This window comes from Grammomys surdaster, unplaced genomic scaffold, assembly GCF_004785775.1.
Source record: "Grammomys surdaster isolate TR1022 unplaced genomic scaffold, NIH_TR_1.0 332330, whole genome shotgun sequence".
In the NCBI taxonomy this organism is placed as follows: domain Eukaryota; kingdom Metazoa; phylum Chordata; class Mammalia; order Rodentia; family Muridae; genus Grammomys; species Grammomys surdaster.
In genome coordinates this window covers 387-24,967 of record NW_021627587.1, presented here as the reverse complement: position 1 = coordinate 24,967, position 24,581 = coordinate 387, and the positions used below count along the sequence as shown (strand labels likewise).

Here is a 24,581-nt window from a genome sequence, read left to right as displayed (position 1 = left end):
GCCACGACCTGCCACGTGGCTAGTTCTTTACCTCTCTGCACCTGTTTAAGTCCATCCATCTTCGTGTTCTGCTGGCAAGTCCCCCAGTTCTGATTTCTTCTCCCCGAGACCCCTTCTCTACCTCTCTGCACCTGTTTAAGTCCATCCATCTTCGCGTTCTGCTGGCAAGTCCCCCAGTTCTGATTTCTTTTCCCCGAGACCCCTTATCTGCCCATAAGTTCCGCCCTCCACTTTCTACCCAGCTATTGGCTGTCAGCTCGTTATTAAGCCAATCACGGAGTACCTTGGGCAGGCGAGGAAGGAACAAATATCTACATATCCTGCCAGCTCCTGGAGAGGTCGGCACAGCGATTATCAACTGAGAATACTGGGACACGCTTTTATTGCTAGTCAATGCAACGTGTATGGAGGTAATTTACTTCAACAGAGGAGAGATAGGAAAGAGGAAGGGGGAAGGAGAGGGGAGGGAAGGAAAACTGGTCAGCAAGTCCGTTAGAGAGAGAAAAGGGAAAGGAGTCAAAAGGAAGAGAAATAGATTCCCCCTTCCCCCTGGCTTGAATTGAAATGATCTACAAACTAGCAAAGCATCCCCTAAGACAGTGGTTCTCCTCCTGTGGGTCCCGATCCACACAGGGGTCACATATCAGATACCCTGCATATTTACATCAGATATTTACATTACATTTCACAACCGTAGCAAAATTACAGCTATGAAGAAGCAACAAAACTAATTTTATGGTTAGGGGGCATCACCGCAACATGAGAAACTGTACTAAAAGGGTCACAGAATTAGGAAGGTGGAGGCTGATGAGAAGGCTAGTCTGATTCCGTGTCAGACTTTACCTTGGCAGTTAAGGAGACTAGGCCTAAAACCTGGGCAAGTCCAGGCAAGCCCAGGCAAGTCAATTACTAATAGAAAAAAAATCCAGGCTCCAGACTTCACCTCCTAGGTCATGGAATGTCCCAGCCACCTGACCTGAAGCAAGGACAAGGGTCAGCAGCCGTTTCCAGACTTCCTCAGTAACAGTTCCCAGACTTCCCCAGCAAGTTTCCAGCCCCCACACCCTGGCAATGGAAAGTCCATAGAGATGGACCCAGCAGATTAATATAGAGGTCACCTACCCCGCAATTCCCTAATGTGCTTTAAACCAGGCCTGCAAGCTCACTTGGTGTCTATCTTGGTAATGGAGAGACCCCAGCATGCTGGACTTCTGCAGAATAAAACACTCTTTGTGCTTACATACTATTTGAGTCCGGAGTGTCATTCTTCAGTGAATCATGGACCCTTATACTAAAACTGCTTTGTAGGTCTGAAGTGGTAGATTATTGGCAATATTGTCTCATAATATCCAATACAGCAGGCTGGTCTATGACAACTTTTACAAGCACCTCTTCCTTAAAAAATTAAATTAAAAGTGTGTGTCCTCATTGTAATAATGAGTGTTCAACATTGTACCTTGAAGTATGCTCTCTGTTCAAAAGTTCCACTTTTCCCTTTTGATTTCTAAAGAGATAAGAACAGTTTTCTGAGGCACCAAACTTGGTGGGATCCCTGGGCCCTTCATTCTATGCCTGCTGGGATGCCAGTCCTGGGGAGAGGAAGGAAACAGGCCAGCAGAATGGGTTCTACTGAGACACCACACTCTGTTCTCTCTAAAGGGTTTATGGCTTCTCTTTGGAGTCGGAGGGAGTTAATATCCACTTTGGCCATCAACAGGTGAGTAAATCTTCCAATGTCCAGCTCCAAGTCCAGCTCATGGAATTAGTAAGGATGCTCACGTTTCAACAGAGAGCCAATTGTAAAGCCAGGGCTTTCGCTTGTGTAAAATGAGCCTGGCTATCAGCCTGAAACTGTTCCTTTTAGTATTTTAAAAAACAAAACAAAACAGACAAAACTCTAAAGCATTCTCCTTTCCATATGGACATTACCATCTCCACTATCCAGGTGACTGGGGTATGCGGGTGCTAAGAACAATCTCATTGGTGGGTGCCTATGACACATTGGCAACTGGTAGACCTTGCTCCTGGGCCCCCTCAGCAGGTTGCCCTTCTAAAATTGGGAGACAACACACCGGATTCCCCCTTTGAAATCCACAGGGACCTGTGTGAGTGAATGGATGTTTTATTCCTTTAGGAATTAGCCCTGTTTCTGTTAGACTATCTGTGGTATTTTCCTCAACTTCTTCCTCAGTACCAACCACCCACATTTCTCGTGTCTCAGGAGAGTGATGGAGCCGGGGCGGTCACACTGGGTGCCTATCAGAGCTAGTGTGAGGCAGCTCGGCTGGCCCAGGCATTAGCAGATGACAGAGAGCTGCTTAGGTTCACAGGCTTAATTGGTGACTTTTCGTCACACACATACCTGGTTTAATAAGAATCACTCTTCAGTTGACAGGAGCTAAGTTGACTTCTAATTCTTAGCCTTTGCTCTGTAAAATCTAGTCTTCTTTCTGCCTCGTATGCATGACCCTTCCTCTCTCCCCTCCTTCTGCTCCTAGCCCCCAGGTTCCTGTATTTCAAGCTGCCTCTGACTCACTAGTAGCAGAGAATGGCCTTGAACTCTCCACTCTCCCACTTTTCCCTCCCAAGTGCTGAGATTACAGATGTGGCTGAGTACAGACTCATCTGTACTCTAAGGAGGGACTCCCCAGAACTATTTTCCTAGGTTGTTTTCATCTCGCCATCTTCCCCATTCACAGTGGGATTTGCTAAGCACATATCATATTCGTCAATCTGATGGCAGACATTTATTCATATTTTATTAACTTTAAAATTATGATGATTCCCCATTGAGGCAGCTCACAGTTACTGTCAGCCAGAAGCCGCCCTGGCGTTGGTTGTTTTTACTGGCTCGCATAATGAGACTCTTCACGTTCCTGTCCACTGATCTCTTCTGGACCACTGGAAGAACAATCATTGTCTGGTATCTAGTATTCTGTTGGGGGCTGATGTCTTAGCACTGATGTCTGTGGCCTGAGAGTAAATGCCACTGCTAAAAAGGAAGCTCTTTGCAGAAACACTGTCCCCTCAACACTCTGGAGGCACAGGCAGTGATGACGTACCTAACTCAGAATTAGACTCTGGGTGTCAAGCTTAGGAGAGTGAACCTGTTTCTTCAGATACCGTTTTCCTTTGTGTGGATGTGTGAGAGGAGTTTGCCAAACGGCTGTGGGTAGATATGTTGCTTGAATCAACCAGAGGAATCTCTAACATCGGCGCATCCTTGAAGGCTATCTTTCCTTTCCTTTTTTTTTTTTAAGATATATTTTGTTTTTCAAAGATTTTATGTGTCTGTCTGTCTGTCTGTCTGTCTGTCTGTCTGTGTGCCTGGTGCCTGAGGAGACCATGAAGGCACCGGATCCCTTAGAACTAGAGTTACCGCTGCCTATGAGCAGCTGCGTGAATTCTGGGACTGGAACCCAGTCCTTTGCAAGAGCAGCAAGGGCTTTTAACTGCTGACTGTTTTTCTAGCCCCTCCCTCCGCTGCTCAATGGTATATAATGGCTGTGCATTTCGTTGTGGTGCCTAACGCTAATTTTGAGTGCCTGCTGGTCCCTATGTTTGGTTTTACAAATATATTTCGTTACACAAATATTTCTTGAAAGCCGACAATGTGGGCCGAATGGTGCTAGGTGCCATAAACCAATACGTGTGCTCTCAACCTTGATTCCAGAGAGGGATAAATACAGTGGAGAAAAATATGTGGAATACGTTTATGAATATGTCGTAAAACAGATCAGTGCTGAGGCCTAAAACACATTCCTGTTCTCCAGACAAATAGAGAGAAGAGATTTCAGATGGTAGGTGAAATTCGGTGAACTTGTAAACATTCTAGAGGAAGTGAGCTCTAAAACGCCAGTAGAACCCGCTGACTGACTCCTCTGATAGGCTGTCATGCTAAAAAGCCAGGAAGCAAGTGGGAAGCGGGTGACTCCTACTTGTAAATAAGTAAAGTCATTCAAGTAGCAGAACTCGTGAGGGGGCAGGAAACGGGACTAGAACAGTGATTCTCAACCTGTGGGTCCAGACCCCTTTGCCAAACTCCTATCTTCAAAAAATATCTGTGTTACAATTCATAACAGCACAGTAGCAGAATTACAGTTATCAAGTAGCAGTGAAAATAATTTCATAGTTGGGGGATCACCACAACAGGAGGAACTGTATTAAAAGGGTCAAAGCATTAGTAAGATTGAAAAAATAATGTTCTAGAAGGACTTAAGAGATCATATATGCTAAAGTGAGTGCTTCGTTCTTCTATCATACACCGTGAGGTGATATCCCAGGGTTAGGACTAGGCGGGGTTAGACCACGTAATACTTGTATTCCAGAAAGATCTCTCTCGCTAAAGATGTAGAGTGGATTCATCTTCTCTCCCTTGCGGCTCAAGCAAGGAAACCAATCACATCAGTCAGTTAGAAGCTGGGGGCGGGGTTGGGGAGGAAGGGCATTCTGTTTTCTAATTTTCCCAACTTAACTGAATATTTATTATGATCATGCAACAATTGTCAAAAGTGTTGACTTTGGTACCCTATGGCCCCTGCCCAGTCGCAGTAACTGTAATCATTTCTAAATTATATCCGGTCAAGTTACTTGGCTAGAAAAGAAGATTAATAAATCCGCTGACCCAGATAAAATCGATAAAATCGCCGCTCCAATTACGTGACAGAGTCAAAAAAAAAAAAATCAAAGTGTTCAGTGGCCTTCCCGAGCTTCCGAGGGACAGGGGAATTTTCATCTGAGATTTATCAAAGGTTTCTGAGAGCCAAAGAATGGTTCAAATGAAACTCGATTGATTTTGTGTTTTTACAAGTCATAGCCTGTCAGGTATTAAAAAAAAAAAAAAATCGTATTTTTACCAGAGCTTCCTTTCAAAGTGCAGAAGTGAGAAGGCCCTGCTCACAGAGGCTGGGCTGATAAATGCTGGTCCTGTGTCTGTTTAAACAGATGCAAATGAAATGCCAAAAGGCTCAAGTTCAAAGGAGGGACTCAGTACCTGAGAAACGTCTCTTTATAGAATTCCACTTCTTCTGAAGCACAGTTAGTTAGAAATGTTTCTTTATGCAGGTGGGCCAGGCAGACAGCTCTGTGCTGGTCTCTCAGTCCACAGGGCCACGGGCCTTTCTTCTTTAGGTTGGTTCACTGGGAGAGAGGAACTACTTAACCTGGAAGGTTCCATATCGCCGGAGTGTTAGCATCTTTTCCTTGTGCCGTTTCTCATGAGGAAATCAGATGAGTCATTTCTAAGCATTTTCTCTTCAGTCGTTTTCTGGATGTGTGGAGGGGCAGGAGTGGGGCAGCCCTGCAGGAAATCATTTAAAGAATGTAAGACAATACGATCGGGGTTGAGTCATCCTGTCAGAGAGGAAGGTGCAGGGAAGCGTCCTGGTAAGTTATTTATCATACCCCGAGGCTTGGTGGAATACAACTTCCTTGATGAAGAGATAAAAGGAACGACATAAAAGCAAGGTTAAAAAAAAGATTCATTAAAAGGGAATCTACCTTTTGGATTTAACCTTTTGGAGTTTTAAAGATTATTATTTATTGGTATTACTGAAATTTTTCATCTCAAAAATTTACTTTGTAGAACATCCTTCTAGAGAGTCACGAGTATGGTGAGGAAGAAAATGGGAGTTGAAAAGGAACAGAAATGCAGAAAGATAGAGAAAACTAGGATTTGGAAGTAAGGAGCAGGAGGGTGGAGAGAGACAGGCAGACAGAGTCTGAAGAAACTGACTTCCCCAGAGGTGAGGTGAATTTTTAATTTTCCCTGGATAATGCAGTTAGAGACCATGTCCCCAGAGAAGAGATACAGCCTGCTCCAGGAAAGCAGTTGCTTCACTCTGTTGACGTCACTGTGAGGAATTTGGCCCAGTTGGCCAGAAAGGACTCTTCTACCAGTGGTTCTCAACCTGTGGATCTTGACCCCTTGGGGATGCATATCAGATATCCTGCATATCAGGTATTTGCATTATGATTCATAATAGTAGCAAAATTACAGTTATGCAGTAGCAACAAAAATAATTTCATGGTTGAGGGTCACCACAGCATGAGGAACTGTATTAAAGGGTTGCCTCATTTGGAAGGTTGAGAACCACTGTCAGAGTACCTGGAGTCTAACTGGAATAAATAAGAACTCTTACCTTCAAATGAAGACTAAGGTGCCTTGCTATTTTAGAGTGCTGTCTCTTAGAGCCAGTTGGAACCCAAGAAAGAATGAGAAGCAAGGGAGGTGATACTTTATTACATGATGAAATTTAGTTCAAAACCAAGCTCTCTGAGACAGTACTTTGCTAATAAACAACACTTAGCAAGCTTAACTGATTTTTCTGAGCAACACTGGGCTTTTTCTAAAGAATGCAATACAATAAATCATGCTTTTACATCACTTAAAAAACGTATTTATAGCCGGGCAGTGGTGTTGCATGCTTTTAATCCCAGCACTTGGGAGGCAGAGGCAGGTGGATTTCTGAGTTCAAAGCTAGCCTGGTCTACAGAGTGAGTTCCAAGACAGCCAGGGCTATACAGAGAAGCCCTAGTCCCAAACCCTCCCCCCTAAAAAACAACAACAAAAACTTATTTATGTTATGTTGTGTTGTTTTATGTTATGATTATGAGGACACATATGTATATGTATCACATATATGCCTGGTGCCTGCAGAGGCCAGAAGAGCATGTTGAGGGTATGAGATCTCCTGGTTGTGAGCTGGCATGTGGGTGATGGAACCAAATGTGTGTCTAGCAGTAAACGGTCTTAACTGCTAAACCATCTTTCCAGCCCCAAATCAAGGCTTTCAGACAGGCTTTCTTTAAAGCTGCCATTTAACTATTTGAAAGAACTCATTTATGAACTATGAAAGTAACAAATTGTTTGTTCATATTAAAAAACAAAATCAGACACTGGAAGGGTGGCTCATGTCTGTAATGCCAACAACTGGAAGGTTAAGGCAGACAGATTGCCATGAGTTCTAGGTCATTCTAAGTGACACTGGGAGACTGTCTCAAAACAAACAAATGAGGATGTGTGGTTTGAATATGTTTGGCCTAGGGAGTGGCACTATTAGGAGGTGTGGCCTTGTTGGAGTAGGTGTGGCCTTGTTGGAGTAAGTATGTTACCTAGCAATAAGATCCTCCTCTTAACCACAAGAGCCAGTCTTCTGTGCCTTCGGGAAAAGATGTAGAACTCCCAGCTCCTCCTGCACCATGTCTGCCTGGACACTGCCATGCTCCCACCTTGATGATAACAGACTGAACTTCCGAACCTGTAAGCCAGCCTCAGTTAAATGTTGCTCTTCTAAGAGTTGCCTTGGTCATGATGTCTCTTCACAGCAATGGAAACCCTAACTAAGACAAAGTGAGATTGTATTACACAGAAGGCTAAACTCCCTCTTTACTACCTATTACCATCCTCTCCAGTGGGACTTTGTATCCATCAGCTAACTGACACCAAGCTTTCTTACATTTTAGGGAATCCAAGGTCTTGTGCCGGATACGCAATTACTTTACAGCTGAGTTAAACCCCCCAGCTAGGCCCACTGCTTTCTTTACAGCTCCTCTAGGTAGAACAATATAGTATTGCTTTTATGTGCTTTTTGCACTAAAGATAATAGTTTTTTTAAAAACTGCTATGACTTTAAAGATATGTAAGAATACATTCCTATTCCTTGGAACTGCTTGTAGAGACCCGAGACACAGATCACAGCATCCATAGCTGTTCAGTTAACAGCTTCCCTTTGGCTTGTTGTTTCATGACACTGTGAACAAATACCCCATCCTTAAATAGGCCTCCGTGTATACCTATGTAATTGTTTCCTGAGATAATTCCTTCTAGCGTTTGAGTCTTCAAGTCATACAAAAGCAGTTTGAATTTAGGTACAGGCCTAAGATAATCTAATAAATTGTCCCACAGTTTAAGAGCTAAGGAGAATTATGGTTTAATGTCTGTAAAACCGTAGTCCATTCTCTTGCTACATAAGATGGCCATCACCTCTCTATTACATATGGCATCTAGAAAATGATTATAATATTTAGAGAATCTTTTCTGTTTTGTAGCTTACATGTTAGATAGGCACAGCAGGTATAAGTGTAATCATTTCGTGTTTGAAATTTATTTTGTATTATATAATTTTTGTATATGAAAACCAAGACTTCTAGAAAAATATACAGAGCCACTATATAAGAATATTATCTTTTCTCTTACTAGGATGAAATGGAGAGGGAAAAAAAACAGAGTAATGTCCAAATTGAGGGGCAGCCAGCAAGCTCCCAACAGTCACTTCTGACGTGGAGCGTCTACACCAGCAGCTTGGGATCAATCCACTTTCAAATCCTTTGAGCAGCTGTTTGCATGCCACCAACTAATGAAGCTCTTTGAGTGCTCGGTTATTAATGGGATGAAGCCAGAGAGGGGATAAAGAAAGAGAGAGTGGACCAAAGAAGAGACATTTTGAAGAGAAGCCTCCCTTTCCCTAGCCACTTGTAGAAAATCCATTTCAGCTCAACTGGGACCAATTGTGAGTTTTGGCCTTGGGCAAAATTCTTATTTGCAGTCAATAAATTAATGGGTGACACCTTGAAAAGGGTTGGCTAACTGAATCAATGTCTGATGTGGCCTTCTATCCTCAGGCCAAATTCCCCCTGAGCTCCTTAGGCTGGAGCTGATTGAAGCAGTGGGAGGACCCTTGGACATTTTTTTTAAACTCTATTTTGAAAGGCAATGTTCAGGCGATATGAGACCCTGACCTTCTTATTGTCCTTCTCCCCGGCCAGGCACAGGACTGATGTTAACAGATCGGCCGTGAACAGAGCTCGATAGTCTATGGAGGTCTTTGTCTACTGATGGCAGTTTAATGTTTCCTCTGAAAAGGTTGTCCATAAAGCCAGAGGGGACTGGTTCCTTACAGTAGTTCCTTTGCAAACCTCTGGACAGCAGGAAGCTGAGAAGGGGCGCTCTGTTGGTTCAGCTGGCTTTTACAGCTGAAGATAACATGAACCGCAAATCTGCCGAGGCTCAAGTTTTCTCCGAGGGGGAGGAATATCCAGGGAGCAAAATAAAGAGAAGTTGAGGTTTAATGTTTCATAACTGTGTGCTCTCTTCCAGGTTTTATTCCTGTAATATTCTCTGTGTGTGGCCAGGCCCTTTACAACACAGAGCTATTGAAGAAGAAGGGGAGGGAAGAGGAAAAGGGAGGGAGGGCTGAGGGATGGATTAAAAAAAAAGAGAGGAAAAAAAAAGAGCCTATGGGGTATGGCAGGAGGGAGAGAACCGCTTTCAAGTCCTGACCGTGACCTTAACTGGATGTAGTCAAGGCCTCCGGGGGAATTAAGCTGGCCATTTGATTTTGAAAATAGAATACGGGACAAGTACGCACAGAGAATTTATAGCAAAGCTAGAAGAGGGAAGTGACCCACTTAGTGTCTTCTCTGGAAAAAGTTCTTGAGGCATTAAAAAGGTGGTAGGTAGGGAGCACCCCTTTACCTGATAGTGTGCATGCAGAGGGACCACTGCGGGGACAAATCTGATGGAAAAAGAGAATAGAAGCATTACAGTGTAATCTTTTGTATTTTTTAGGATGAAAAAAACATTGGAGAAAATTTTCTTTTAAATTTCTTGGGCCTGGGTAGTGGGGATTAGGGAATCCACATTATCTATGGAACACTGTTCCCACCACAGACTGAACTTGCTGCCAGAGAGAAGTCCACTTTGTTTTCGGGTTGTCTCAACTGTTTCCTGCCTTGGAGCAAAAGCCAGTGTATCTATCAGGCCCGGACAAGATTTCTCTGTCTCCGAATACCGACATTTCAATGAAGGAGCACTGAGAAAACACAAATGGCCAAAGACACGTTCATCTTACCTCTTTTCTTCCAGATGATGCCCTTCTCGCCACAGCCAAGGGGACTGAATGTGAATTTAGGAGATGACAATCACTTAGACTTCTGAGCAGCGAGGCATTGCAAAAGCACGTGGTCATGATGACATGTTGTAGCTGTGGGAAGAGACAATTAAAATGGAGCTAGCTATAGGTTCTGGGTTAGGTTGGCGATGCTAAGGCCGAATGGAGTGTGCTGAGTTGGGCAGGAAAAGAGAGAGAAGAGAATGGCATGGGGTGGGAGGGAGGCCTCCACAGTGGCGTTGGACAGTTGATGAGTATTCCTTAGGAGCATAAAGCTGGAGCTGAGGAGGTCTCAAATGTTACAAAATACATTCCTCTCGTTCTGCTAGTTGTCTAGGGTGAAGGCATACTCAAGCTGAGATCTGGGCTCCTGTTTCCAAGGTGGGAACCACCTTGTTTCCTTTGCTCTAAATTGGGCATTTTGCCAATCGGCTTAAAATCCATGCTCTGTGTCTTAATGTAATTTCAGTTCAAATGACTATTTTCCAGAATAAGGATTTCAGAAAATGAGTTAGCACTGAGATGGCCCGAGAAGATACTTTCTCCCAGGGCTCTAGAGGTCTCTACTGAGACTTTTGGAGCTTGGGGATGAACTAAATGACAACAGGGACTGGGCAGCTTCACCAGCATTACGAGCTAGGGGTACTGGGTGACATGTGGCTCAGTTGGTAGAGATCTTGTCTAGCATGCATGAAGTCCTGGTAGCGCATGCCTGGAATCCCAGTCCTCGGGGGTCAGGGCTGGAGGAGCCAATCCTAGGTCATTCATTATCAGTGACATAGGGAGTTTGACCAGGTTCTGCCAGGTGCTGGGAAGAAGATATATATATATATATATATATATATATATATATATATATATATATGGGAAAGAGTGGACATATTATATAGTGATATACATATACATAGTGTGTGAGTGTGTGAGTGTGTGTGTTTGGGTAAAATGTCCTGTAGCTATCTGTTATGTCTATTTGAGTCATAGTGTTGGTTAGTTCCATTATTTCTCTTTTTAGTTTCTGTCTAGATGACCTGTCCATCGGTGAGACTGGGGTGTTGAAGTCTCTCACTATTAATGTGTGGGGTTCAATGTGTGATATAAGCTTTAGAAATGTTTCTTTTATGAATGTGGGTGCCCTTGTATTGGAGGCATAGATATTCAGAATTGATGTCACTTTGGTGGATTTGTTTCCTTTGATGAGTATGAAGTGTCCTTCCTCATCTCTTTTATTAATTTTGGTTGGAAGAATCTTTCACTAGATATTACAATGGTTACACTAGTTTGTTTCTTTGGTCCATTTGCTTGGAGTTCACTGATGTTGAAAGATATCAATGACCAATGATTGTTAATTCTTGATATTTCGATGTTGGTAGTGGTAGTGTGTGTGTGTGTGTGTGTGTGTGTGTGACATGGTGGGGGTAGTAGGAGTAGTGTTTCTTTTGGGCCAATTTATTTGGTGTTCTATAACTTGTATATTTATAGGCATCTCTTTAGGTTAGGAAAATTTTTTCTGTCATTTTGTTGAAAATATTTTCTGGGCCTTTGAGCTGGGAATCTTTACTTTCTTCTATTCTGATTATTCTTAGGGTTGGTCTTTTCATAGTGTCCCAGATTTCCTGGATGTTTTGTGTCAAGAACTTTTTATATTTAAAAATTTATTTGACCCATGAATCATTTTCTTCTATCCTGTCTTCTATGCCTGAGAGTCTCTCTTCTATCTCTTGTATTCTGTTAGTTATGCTTGTGTTTGTTGGTCCTGTTCTCTTCTCTAGATTTTCTATCTCTAAGATTCCCTCAGTTTGTGTTTTCTTTACTGGTTCTGTTTCCATTGTCAGGTCTCAAACAATTTTATTCATTTCTTTCACCTGTTTGATTGAATTTTTTTCTGTATTTCTTTAAGGGATTTATTCATTTCCTCTTTAAAGGCCTCTATCATCTTCATATGATTGGATTTAAGATCATTTTCTTGTGCTTTGTGTTGCAATTTCCAAGGCTTGCTGTAGTTAGATAGCTGGGCTTTGGTGATGCCATATTGCCCTGGCTGTTGTTGATTGCGTTCTTATGCTGGCCTCTAGGCATCTGAATTTGGGGATTATTACAGGTTTAGGTGCTGATTTCTGAGTTCATCTTTGTTAGATGGGTATTTTATACATGTTTCTTGCCTTGGTTTTTGTTTTTTTCTTTTGTCTTCTGGCCTGAGTAGCCTGGAATTCTGGTGAACATTGAGTCTTCAGATACAGTACAATGTCTCAAATGTGGTTTTGTTTGATATTCTCTCTCTCTCTCTCTCTCTCTCTCTCTCTCTCTCCCTCCCTCCCTCCCTCCCTCCCTCCCTCCCTCCCTCCTTTTCTTTTGTGGCCTGCATGACCTCTGGGGTTTTGGGTACTAATGTTGACTCTAGGGTTCCTAGAACAGGCGTGGCCTCAGGAAAGCACAGGTCTTCTGCCAATGTTCTGGCCCAGAATATAGAACCCAAGTGATGAGGTGCAGTTTGCATCTGATAGGTGTGCTGTAAGGGGACTTGGTGGGTATAGGGCATAAGGTGGGGTCTTACCTGGGGTCCCTGGTGCTGATGTGGCCTTTGGAAAAGCAGCAACATGTAGGGAATTTGAGACCAGCCTGGGGTATACCAGGTGCTACTGACTAGAATAGCTAGGATATAAGAATGGTCTGAGATGAGGCAAAATCTTTCCTGGAAGTGTGATATAAGAGCAATAGTGCTGCCCTATCAAATATCCACATCAAATATCACTGTTCTTATTGAATGCCTGGCTCTCTTTCCTTACAAATCTGTGTCTGTGAGCTTCCTGGATGACATCTCTCAAGGGATCCTACAAGGCTTCTGCTTCACATGGAACTAAAGCAGCCTCCTTATCACCTAGGGCTCCAGGGAGCACAAAGGAAGATGATATATTACATAGTTACTTCCTTTATATCAACTGGGTGTAGAAAACGTCAAAGGGAGAAAAGCGATGTGGTGTGCCTTTAAAGACACAAATTCATGTGAAAAATAAGGGTTCGTTTCTGATTATTTTAAAATGTATTTTAATGAAATCTTAGAGAATTTCATACATACATACATACATACATACGTGTATTTTGATCACATTCACCTCTGCTCTTCTCCCTAATTCCTCCCAGATACCCTCCTTATTCCTCTTTCCCAACTTCAAGTCCTCTTCCACCTCTTCTTCTTCTCTTTCTTCTTCTTCCTCTCCTTTTCCTTGTCTTCCTCTTCCTCCTCCCTCTTCTACTCCAGAGAAAGGGTATCTTTCTCTGGCTATCCTGGAACACACTATGTAGATCAGGCTGACCTCCAACTCACAGATATTCGATTGCCTCTGCCTCCCAAGTGCTGAGATTAAAGGTGTGTCCCTGACTGTTCTTTTATTTTCTTAAAAAAAAAAAACAACAAAACAAAGCAACCCCACCCAAAGAGTTCAGTTAGTACTGCCCTTATACTCTAGGGTGTAGTGCCATCCACCCAAGAATGGTTGACCTACCAAGAGATGTATCCTTAATGAAATATGACTTTTCCCCCTAGCAATCAAAGAGTTCTACTCCCTAGTGATTAAGCATTCAAGTATATGAACTTATGGAGACATTCAAATCACTCCAAATAAGAGTGACATAATGTCTTTCTGTGTCTGGCTAATCTGACTTAACAGTGTCCTTTATGTTCATCTGCGTTGTAAAAGAGAGGATACTCCTTTTGGTTTTGTTTTCCAAGACAGGGTTTCTCTGTGTAACAGAGCCCTGGCTGCCCTGGAATCTGCTTTGTAAACCAGGCTAGCCTTGAATTTACGAAGATCTGTCTGCCTCTGCCTCCCGAGAGCTGGGATTAAAGGTGTGCACCATCATGCCCAGCTAGGATGCTCCTTTTCATGGCTGACTAATAGTCCATCGTGTATATGAGCCATGTTTACTATTCATTTGTGAGTGGATATTTAGGTTAATTTCATATTTTGGCTGTTTCAATTGGGCTGGATAAGATGAGGAGTGCAAACATTTCTCTGACACTGGTTCTGTATCCGTGTGTGTGTGTGTGTGTGTGTGTGTGTGTGTTACTGGGATTGAATCTATGGTCTCACACCTGCTAGGTAAATACTGTACCACCAGCTATATTCCCAGCTCCTTTATTTAAAAAAAATGTTTAATTTTGGAAAAGAGGTCACTAAGTTGCCTGGGCTAGACTTAAACTTGTGATCTTCCTGCTCAATGTCCCAGGAGGCTGGAATTACAGGCCTTGTCCTGAACCTTCACCCTTTGTATGTACCCCCAGTACTGGGATTGCAGAGCTAAGCCAAATTTTTCAATTAACAAGTGAGGGAACACATGGTAGTAAGTCGGGGGGGGGGCCCGCCCCGCCCATCCTTCTCAGAAGAGCAGACTACACGGTCATCTAAGCTGGGCCCAAGCCTGTGGTTCTTTTTGGGTAATATTATTGTCTTGTCTCACTGAACCTGGAGAAAAGTGGCTCTTACTGTACGCATGGGTGACCATGTTCGGAGATAGCTAACAACCGCCCTTCATAGTTTGTATGGCACCAGTTCCCAGAATTATGAAGAGCCGGGTCAAACAAGCGCCGCTTACTTTGGTGCTCTGATTGTTAGCAGGCAGGAACATGGATCGAGAGACTTTGTAGAAGTGGCCACTAGTCACTCAAAGGGAGGTTTTTTTTTTTTTTTTGGTTTTGTTTTTCGAGACAGGGTTTCTCTGTGTAGCCCTGGCTGTCCTGGAACTCACTCTGTAGACCAGGCTAGCCTCAAACTCTCAAACTCAGAAATCCACCTGCCTCTGCCTCCCAAGTGCTGGGATTAAAGGCGTGTGCCACCACCGCCCGGCTCTTTTTTTTTTTTTTTGCGGGGGGGGGGGGGGAGATGTTTTGGAAGCCACCTGAAGACATTCTCAGGTGCACGGGAGTGAGCTCTTTCAAACTCTAGCTATCTCAGACTGCTTAACAGCCCATGAAATCATGACACACCCGCAAACTTCCTTCCTGATGGGGGAAGGAACTAAGAACCTGCTGCTAAAAGTAGAATGGAAAATGAGTCTAACCACCATCTACTTCTGCTCCATCTGATTAATATAGACATTTGAATAACCTTACGTGGTTCAACAAAGTCACAAATATCCGTAAAGTAACCTCGTTTCCTGGGGGAGGGGTTTTCTCTGTAGACAAAATGCCTGCTCTGGTTGTGTTTGAAGAGGACATCTCCCCTGGAGCTGCAGACTGTTTCTGGATGCTGTGGAGGTTAGGGGAGAGCATGTTTCCATGGCAGCAGTGAGGTGGGAAAGAGTCCAGCAATGAATCTTGCCAGAGACCTTGACTTGGAGGAGGGCATGTGGGCATGAGGGGAAGGGGCTTGCAGAGAACATTGAAATCATGGCACAGGTCTAGGAGATGAGGAGACAAAATGCCGTCCCAGATCACGTGAGACATTCACATCACAGACCATTAGTGCTCAACACCCGAGGGTTTTAGTTTGAAGCCCTACTCCCCAGGGCCATGGAATTCCAGGGGATGGGATCTCTGGGAGGCAGCTGTCAAAGTCCTCACAGCTGGATTAGTGCCTCCCGGTAAGGACTGGAAGTGATGACCTATCTCTGCTCTGTGAGGATCTAGTAAGACAGCCACCGATCATCTTCAAAGTAAGATTGTTCTGACCAGAGAGACACCAGTCCCTAACTGTGGGAGTAAACATCCATATGATATCCCGTTTAATCTGCTTGGTTTGTCAAAGTTTGCTATTTCAGCTAGAGTAGGTAGTCATTGGTTTTGTTCCAAATTAAGATTCTACAACAAGCAAAAGTCACTCGTGATTACCACAGCTTCAGAAGTTGGCCGTTAGAGCAGCAATTGCAGCTAAACGCTGGGACCGTGGGAAGTTATGGGGATGACAGGAGAAAGGCTTGAGCTGTGTGCTGGGGATAACATTGCAAATACGTGGATAACAACAAGAAAAAGACACGCTGGAGAAGGAAACAAATTGCCCCAGGGCAACGGTGCCTGAAGTTTTCGAGTTATTCAGAAATTAATTTTGTTTGTTTGCTTTTTGAGACAGGGTTTCTCTGTGTAGCCCTAGCTGTCCTGGAATTCACTCTGTAAGCCAGGTTGGCCTTGAACTCAAAAATCTGCCTGTCTCCACCTCCCAAGTGCTGGAATTAAAGATATGTGTCCCCATGTCCAATGCAGAAATTAACTCTATTTAAAATTGACAGTTTGCAAGACTGCATCCTGACACCAGAAATATAAAACTGTCTTTCACACATATAGAAATATATTTTTATTATGTTTTAAGTTAGAATACAAAGTAATAGATTTCTTTATAGAATGTTTATACATGCTTTGTTCTTATTCATCTTCTTCCCACTGCCCTCCCTTGTCTCCCTGAACCCCTCTTGATGGTCCCCTTGTCCCTTCCAGTAGTCCTCATTTTATGCAGCATTTGTCTTTTTGAGTCTGGATTATTTCACTTAATGTAATGATGTCAAGTTTCAGCCATTTTCCTGCACATGACATGACTTATTTTTTCTTTACAACAGAATAAAATTCTATTGTATATATATATGCAATCTTTTCTTTATCCACTCTACCACTATGGAAATCAGTATGGAGGTTTCTTTAAAAACCAATGACAGAACTTCCATATGACTCCTGGGTATACTGTAGAGATACTTGTACATTTGTGTTTATTGCTGTATTATTTACAATAGCTAAGAAATTGAAACAACTTTGATATCCATCAACAGAAATAATATTTTCATTGGGTATTGAGGATTTATAAAAAAGGTTTCCTGATATGAAGATGGGTCAGGAAATGGCTTCTTTGACAAGGAACATAAAATGAATAAATGTATAAAATGATGAAGTGGGAACTTTGGGAGTCTAGTGAAAAGTTCAGGGGAGTCAGAAGATGTGTGTGAGAAGAAGGTTGCAAAGCATCTGGTGGGCCCAAGCTAAAAGCCTGGAGATTTATATTGCAGGCAAATCATCTTACACTTCAAAATGACACAGGGCATAACACAAGACACATGACTGGAGGCATAACACTTATTTCAAGTGTTTTTTTCCCTTTCATCTGTCTTTTTCTCTTTTTCTCTTTCTTTCTTCCTTTCTTTCTTTCTTTCTTTCTTTCTTTCTTTCTTTCTTTCTTTCCTTCCTCCTTCCTCCTTCCTTCCTTCCTTCTTTTATTTCTTTCTTCCTTCCTGTCTTCCTTTTTGAGACAACATTTCACTAAAAGCCCTGACTGGCCTTGCTCCTCTCTCTGTAAACCAAGCTGGCTTGCCACTTGCTGCAGTCCTCCTGCTTTCTGAATGCTGGGGTTGCAGGTATGAGCCACACTATACTGAGGCTTGTAGTTTTCTGGATTCTTGTGATTTTGAGGGAATCCTGCTCCATAACAGATCTAGATTTCGTATGATAGAGAATGCATTTTTTTTTCTAAATCTCTAAGACAGGGGGATAGCCAGGGAAGACATCTACACTACATTTTATATTTTAGTCATCTACCACACTGTCACATTTTTGAAGGTGTGCTTTCTATCAGGAGAAACACACTGGACAATGATTATAAGAGAAGGATCAGTATTTATGCTAAGAATACAAGGGGGTGGGATGGAGGAGATACCCTTCTGCTCAAGTCGAAGCTGTGGAGATGGCATTCCAGAAGTTACTACAGCCTTCTCATTATTTAGACCTTGAAACAAGAGTGAAAAACAAACAAAACAAAACACCAAAAAGAAATTTGAGTTTTGTCTCAGTTTGGATACTTCTATTACATGAGCAGACACATACTTGTCCAAACCAGTTTCTTTTGTATCCTTTGTCACTTACAACCAATAGAATCCTAGCAGATGTCAAAGAGAAGAAAGCCTCGCCTGCTCTGTTTCTAAATGTTGAGTTCACTGAAGATGGCTCGTGGGCCAGGTTCCATAAAAAACAATCAGGTTAAAAGAATCTTGTAATGTTCAGGCTTTACTCTTTCTTGTTCAAAAGAAACCTAAGTCTTCATTGGCTGGGAGAGTGCATGCAGAAAGAAAGGGGCTAAGCATTTAAAACTAGACAAGTGGACACAGTTTTTGAAGCCTATACTGGGACTCCTTTTTACACACACACACACACACACACACACACACACACACACACACACACGGTGGGGTAGGGATCCACTCACAGAATGTCATATTCACAATAAAACAGCGATTTGGTACAAAGCCTCACGAGAATAGTATCATATACAAGCAATGAATTCTCCAAACCAACACCTACTTTTGAAGCAACTTGCTCAAAAGAGATACACGTCTATTTGTCAAAACCACATGTGACTCTGAACGTAGGAAATAAAACTGCACATTAGGTTTCCATTTTATGAAGCTGTTCTGACATAAGTTGACTCTGGTCTAGAGGACTGAGGAGCTGGTCTGGCACTTTCATTGCCTCGGCTGGTTCCAGCTGCTGCAAGCTCCCTGCCTCTGTTTGCTAGCTCTCCTCCCACCCACTCAACCCAGCCCCTGGTGGTCACTGCAATGATCTGGTGCCTGTGTGGAAACCCATTTGCCCCAATATACAATTACCAGCTATTTCATCAGGCTAGTCCAATGTCATAAATGTGCTTTCCAGTGATACATCAGATTTCAGTTGACCCACTGTAGGACAAACCCCATCCCACCTCCCCCCCCCCACAAAAAAAAGTTTAAAAATGTTCTCTTCTTCTCACAGTGGGTGTTCCAAATACAGGGTGCAGCGTGGCCAACAGTTATAAACCTACAAAGAAACAGACCTCATTTTTAGAGTTCTGCGGGATAGTTTGATGAGTTTTCCTTCCATAAATGTTCCTCAAACCAGGCATTGCCTGTTGAACATTAAAAGATTCATGGCTGGGGTGATAAATTTGATGGCTGTGCGGCAGATGGAATTGAACAGAAAATGATGCTGAAAGAGCCCAGGCAAGACCTGGAGAGAGTCAAGAACTCATACAGAGATATGAGGCCCAAGAAGAAGCCATCACATTTACTGAATGCTTACTGGGTGATAATTGTCTTGTCTATTTTTTGCTGTTTAATAAATGCATGAGTGAATGAATGGATGGATGAGCTTATGTTCCCACTCATTACCTCGTTCCCATAATAATCCTTAACTCATGCACACCTCAATGGCTTCTTTTAGACGAGGCCTTTTCTATCATGTTGCTGCTCCTAGTCCACGTCATTCTTGCTTGTCAAGCCCACGACACTACTCCATGTGTGCTGTCCCACTGGAGGGTTGCAATAGTGTCTGCAATGTTCTCTAATGCACTCAATATATTTAGTGAATGGACAACACAAACTAAGACTTATTAAGAGTACATACTTCTGTTTTGCATTTGTGAAAAACAAACCACCCAAAAGTTGAGTGACTTGGGCAATTAATACTAAATACTAGTGGGAGATCCTAGAGGAAAAATGTGACTACGACTGAAACGTTTATTCTGAGTCATGCTCCAGGAGTTAAATTGTAAGTCTCAAAGTCCTTTTAGTGATGTTTTATGGTCATGTAATTACAACACTTCTCAAGGTATCTTAGATACAACGTTAGAATAAACACATCCCTGAATGATCTTACCTCTCACAGTATTTGTCTTCTCTGTATTTAAGTCTCTGCTGGTAGCTCCAAGTGCAGAGTGGTACACAGGAAGGCCCCATAAATCTTGGAGAGCTGGTAAGGGGAAAATCAAAACATTTATCATAAAACAGAAAGCAAAAGCCCAAAACTTTGCCCTCTACAAATGAGAACACAAAAAAGTGTTGATAATAGCTATCTTAGTTAGGGTTTCTATTGCTGTGAAGAGACACCATGACTGAAGCAACTCTTACAAAGGAAAATGTTTAATTGGGGTTGACTTACAATTTTAGTGATTTAGTCCATGAACATCATGGCTGAAAGCATGTCAGTGTGCAAGCAGACATGATGCTGAAGAAGGAGCTGAGAGTCCTATATCTGCAGGCAGCAGGAAGAAAATGCCACACTGGGCCTGGCTTGAGCATCTGAGATCTCAAAGCCTGCCTCCAGTGACACTCTTCCTCCAACAAGAGCACACCTACTCCAATAAGGCCACGCCTTCTAATAATGCCATTCCCTAGAGCCTGTGTGGACCATTTTTTGAAAACCACAACAATAGCTGACTTTTATTAAATGTATTGTCAGAATTCTTCTCCACTCATTCTCATCTAAGCTGGAAGTAGAAATGTGTGACAGTCACTATTAATAATATTACCTGTTGACACAGAGAGCCTTGGGGAGACTGTTTTCCCTGAACACATGGAAACCAAGTAGCAAAACTCAGACCGGAATGTGGATCTCTCTGAAACTGAAATCTATCTTAGAGGCAGAACCAAACTGGATGCTACAGTACACTCTAGGCCTCTAAAAGGGTTTTGGAGTTAAGTCATGGAGAGATGGCTCTGCAGTTGAGAGCACTGGCTGCTTTTGAGGAGGCCTCTGGTTTGTTTCCCAGCATCTACATGATGGCTCACAACTGTGTGGAACTTCAGTTTCAGGAGATCCAACCCCCTCTTCTGGTTACTTTAGGTGCCGAGCATGCACATTCAGGCAAAACAATAATACACACACAAAGAGAAATAACTGAAGTAATTTTAAGAGAAACTTAGGAAAGAAAATCCTAAAATCACTTTAGCTTTGGTACACTAGAAATGTGGCCGTCTCCATGTACATTAGCTGAAATAGCATTTTCTTTCATGTTTTTCAGAGATTGGAAGCATTGTTACATAAGGTTCTAAACCTTCTATTTTGTGGCACTGGGGCTGGTTGAAAGCGAAGATGGCTCTCTTTAGTGAAGCAAGGACTTCTTATGTTGGCTTCCCTCTCATTTCATCTCCCACGAATCAAAGTAGGTGAAGTGTTGGTGTACACGCGTGCTGTCGCATGGCTTTTCAGTGATTCAGGTCTCTGAATCACTGGGCTTTCTAACACATTCTTCATTTTGTATTTGTTTGAGTGTTGCTGCCGATGCTTGAAGAAAAATAATTCATAAGAGAAGCAAAACTATAGAAACCAGCAAACATCATGATAAACCTGATGCATTTAGCTTCTCTGTGGGCCCTCTGGCAACTTGATCATTACTTAACTATGTTATAAGGAGCTTGTTACCAAGGCCACCCAGTTAAGTGTCCCAAATTTTTAGCACTGTACTAAACTTTCTTTTTTTTGCTGAAGATTCCAAAACCACCTTCAAAATGACAATGTCTGGGTCCTCCCAAATTAAGATGATCTTGTTCCCTCAAAAGACCAAGTTCGCTCCCATTGACAGTTGACATTTCCATCCATAGATGGTGTCTATTCTCTCTCTCTCTCTCTCTCTCTCTCTCTCTCTCTCTCTCTCTCTTTGGTTTTTTCGAGACAGGGTTTCTCTGTGTAGTCTTGGTTGTCCTGGAACTCTCTCTGTAGACCAGGCTGGGCTCGAACTCAGAAATCCACTTGCCTCTGCCTCCCAAGTGCTGGGATTAAAGGCGTGCGCCACCACCGCCCGGCGTCTATTCTCATTTCTAAAGCTAAAGGAGGTTTTGACAGACTTCATTGGGTCCATGATCCCAGTACTGGGGAGGCTGAGGCAGTAGGATTATGAATTCAAGCCCAGACTGAGCTACTTAGTGAGACCCTGTCTTGAAAAACCAAATAAGCCAGGCAATGGTGGCACATGCCTTTAATCCCAGCACTTGGGAGGCAGAGGCAGGCAGATTTCTGAGTTCCAGGCCAGCCTAGTCTACAGAGTGAGTTCCAGGACAGCCCGGTCTATGCAGAGAAACACTGTCTTGAAAAAAAATAATAAAACAAAACAACATCAGAAACAAACAAGCCAACCGTCCCAAAAGAATATACAAGGGGAAAGTGGAAAATTATTAACTTAGTGTTAATAAATATTAATAAAAACATACTAGTGACTTGGACGTTTTAATGTTTATACTATTTATTGGCTTGAAAATTATTCTTTTTTTTAAAAAAATGATTTATTTATTTTACGTATATAAGTACACCATTATTCTCTTCAGATACACTAGAAGAGGGCATCAGATCCCATTACAGATGGTTGTGAGCCACCATGTGGTTGCTGAGAATTGAACTCCAGGACCTCTGGAAGAGCAGTCAGTGCTCTTAACTGCTGAGCCATCTCTCCAGCCTGAAAATTATTCTTAAATATTTATTTTCTTACCTAATTGTATTACTTTGTGTCCTGTTTCAATTCTTTATTGTTTGCTTTTGAGGCACAGTCTTGTTATGCAGCTATGCTGCCCTCAGACTTAGATCCCCGTTCTATGCTGTGCACATAAGCGTGCGACACCATATGTGATGCTTGCTTTGACAAGAGGGCTCGTGAGTGACGCACACTGGACATCCACAGGATGGGAGCTGACCCTGGAAAGTAGGGTCACAGTCATGACCCTGGTGTGTTGATTGTGTGTTTGACCCAGGATCTAGGCTGAAAGCAGCCATGTAGAAGTACTGTTAACTCCCATGAGCCTCTTGCCATCTTAGAACTGGATTAGAATGTTCTGGATAAGGAAGAGTTAGTTCTCTTCTCAGTTCCTATCAGCTGCCATTCTGATGCTGAGTATAAAGGAAGAGTGTCCAGTTTGCATTTATCTATACTTGGTTTCAAAAAGGTAGCTGCTTGTATATTATAAGTTAGTCATGAAGTTAAACTGTCATCACGGTGTTGTGAGAGCGTGTCACACGGTGCCTGCTTGGGTTGTTGTACCAATAGAGTCAAGCCTTCACTACTCCTTATTTTCTGTGAGTGCCGATAGTTTCACATGGCACAGTTGATCCTGATGACTTTGTTTAGGAGATAAAAATCTATAATTAACTCCAGCTATGTATGAGTCTCATTTTCTTCAGTAATTTTTTTTAAATTAAAATGAAATGTTACAGGGTTTAAATTTTCCTTTAAAATTAACATACGTGTGTGTATGTGTGTTTTTGCACATGTGACTTCAGGTACTCACAGAGACCAGAAGACGGTATAGAATCCCCTGGATACGGAGTGACAAGGGGTTGTGAGCTGCCTGGTGTCAAGGCTGGGAACTAAACTCTGCAAGAACAATAAAAGACCCTGACCAATCTCTCTAGTCCCTGGTGTTTTAATTTTCTAATAATAGAAATAATTATTATCAAAAATAATTATCAAAAATTATATGAGTCTATGTCATAGTAATGTATTTGAAAGACAATAAAGAGCCATAATAGAATAACATTCTTAAAGTGTGTGTGTGTGTGAGAGATAGAGATAGAGATAGAGATAGAGATAGAGATAGAGATAGAGAGAGAGAGAGAGAGAGAGAGAGAGAGAGAGAGAGAGAGATCGCACAGGAGCACATGAACGGAGGTCAGAGGACAACTTGTGGAAGTCAGTTCTCTCCTTCCGTCATGTGGATTCTAGAGATTCAACTACAGTTGTCAGGATTGGCGGCAAGCATCTAATTAGGCATATTCCCCGTGAGCATTTCCTAGCACTGCTTGCTTTGATAGTATTAAAACCATCTGCCTTCATTGCCTACAAGCCCAGGGAATAAGGGGTAAAATATCCCAGTACACAGACAAAAGGAGCATTTATTAAATAGTAAGGTGAGTTATTTGTTGTGTATAATTCAAAATGTACGGATGTGCAGTACGCACCAAGTGAACAGCATGAGGCCGCACGTCATCCACCAGGATGGAAGAAAACAGCCTTTGGATTTTATTAAGTCCTCTGGGACCTCTCATTCCAAAAGTCGCACTAGCAGCCGCCACTAGATGGTGCTAAGCAGCAGGGAGGCCCGGTTCGGCGCCTTTCAGCTCCCCTCCCCCAGCCCAGGACCTGCATCTTTTGATTCCCTGCTCTGTGTGCTTGATGTTCTGAGAACGATTGTTCAGGAATGTCTAATGATAACAAAACCCCGTTTAAACATTAGACAAACATGAGCCTAGGTGGGTAAACATCATTAGTGGCCTTCTCCTTTGTCAGTAAAAGGAGTGAGGCCCAGTAGCTTAAAATGTAAACTGGTGAGTTTCCAGTATTCAATTCAATGACAAGGAACTCTTTGAAATACACGGATTGTCTGTTCCAGGAGAAGAGAGGATGGGGAGGTTGGGGAAGGGGTGAAGCAGTTTTGAAGGGGAGAAACGTGAATTACCTTTGGCAGCATGGTGCACGCCCGGGGCTTAGAGTTGGAGGCTGTTGTATTCGAACTTGTGTATTTCTAGAGTTGGAAACTGGAGCTGTTTGTGCAAAGCTGTGGTACTTTACAAGTCAGAGATTGCTTACTACTAACAACAGGTGGTACTTGTGACAAAAAACAAGTCCTCTTGTTTCTTTCTGATTAAGACCTTTGGACTCTTAACACAGGGAGCGTGTGCTCTTGCCTGAACTAGCGAAATATGTCCTTGTCAAAACAGGAGTCTGCACTTAATCGCTCTGTTTTAGATTTCAGGCCAGGTAAAAACATGGGGGGTGGGGCAGGGAGTGGAGAAACCCTTTAGGAATAAAGTCATCTTTGTATCCACTTCCGCAATGGGAAAAAAAAAAAGCATGAAGCGTTTGATTAATGTAGATACATAGGTGTTCATTTAGACTAAACCTGGGGGGAGTCCTCTAAGGCATTTACAAATCTTAACTTCAAACTGAAGACATTACTTTGCTGTAGATACTATTGCCAAGC

At 42.6% G+C, this 24,581-nt stretch overlaps 1 long non-coding RNA gene across 2 annotated transcripts; it reads left to right on the top strand.

Moving 5' to 3' along the window:
• Positions 1–298: 298 nt before the first annotated feature.
• Positions 299–23,005, top strand: LOC114616504. Of its 2 annotated transcripts, XR_003710649.1 has the most exons (5): positions 299–410; positions 1,660–1,717; positions 8,201–8,510; positions 20,636–20,776; positions 22,882–23,005. It is a non-coding gene; the product is annotated as an uncharacterized LOC114616504 (long non-coding RNA). The 2 variants fall into 2 exon arrangements; XR_003710650.1 differs by lacking the exons at positions 20,636–20,776; positions 22,882–23,005 and adding an exon at positions 8,767–9,074.
• Positions 23,006–24,581: the final 1,576 nt, after the last annotated feature.